Source organism: Penaeus monodon, chromosome 20 (genome assembly GCF_015228065.2).
Source record: "Penaeus monodon isolate SGIC_2016 chromosome 20, NSTDA_Pmon_1, whole genome shotgun sequence".
Taxonomy (NCBI): Eukaryota; Metazoa; Arthropoda; class Malacostraca; order Decapoda; family Penaeidae; genus Penaeus; species Penaeus monodon.
Genome location: NC_051405.1, coordinates 14,970,071 through 14,970,524, shown reverse-complemented (window position 1 = coordinate 14,970,524; position 454 = coordinate 14,970,071). Strand labels below are relative to the sequence as shown.

The following is a 454-nucleotide window of genomic DNA, read 5'->3' as shown; positions in this document are numbered from 1 at the left end:
GCCGTCCATACCATCATTTCCCCTCAACTTCCTTTCAGTATCATATCAGTGACTTTATTCCCGCCCGTCGCTTTCCTCCCGCCGGCCCTCTTCGCCGCCGCCCGTCTCTTCCCGGGGGCGCCTTTCTTCGCCAGCCGCCCACCAGCCGGCGCCCCCTCCTCTCCCGCCCGTCACTCAGGGCTCAAAATTCAGTCCGCGCCCTGCGTCGCAGCTCAAGGGCGCCAGAAGCCAAACACTTACGTAAGACTGCGTAAGATTCAAATATTGTCAGTGACGTGTCATTCGGTCGGCCGCCGCTCCCCCCCCCCCATCACCGAGGCGGATCACGACAGCGCCTTCGTGTTGCAAACTCCTCCCTCCTCTCTCCGGCCGTTGCAAGTCGCAATGGGATTGCTGTTGCGGCGCCCGGCGAGCGACGGCGATCAGTCCTTGCCTCGCTGCCGGGAACTTGATG

General features: G+C 62.8%; 1 protein-coding gene across 1 annotated transcript in view; it reads left to right on the top strand.

Moving 5' to 3' along the window:
* LOC119585654 (protein O-mannosyl-transferase Tmtc3-like) overlaps positions 1 to 454 on the top strand; it is a gene marked incomplete at both ends in the record, with an annotated part of 116,247 nt that overhangs the window by 74,486 nt on the left and 41,307 nt on the right.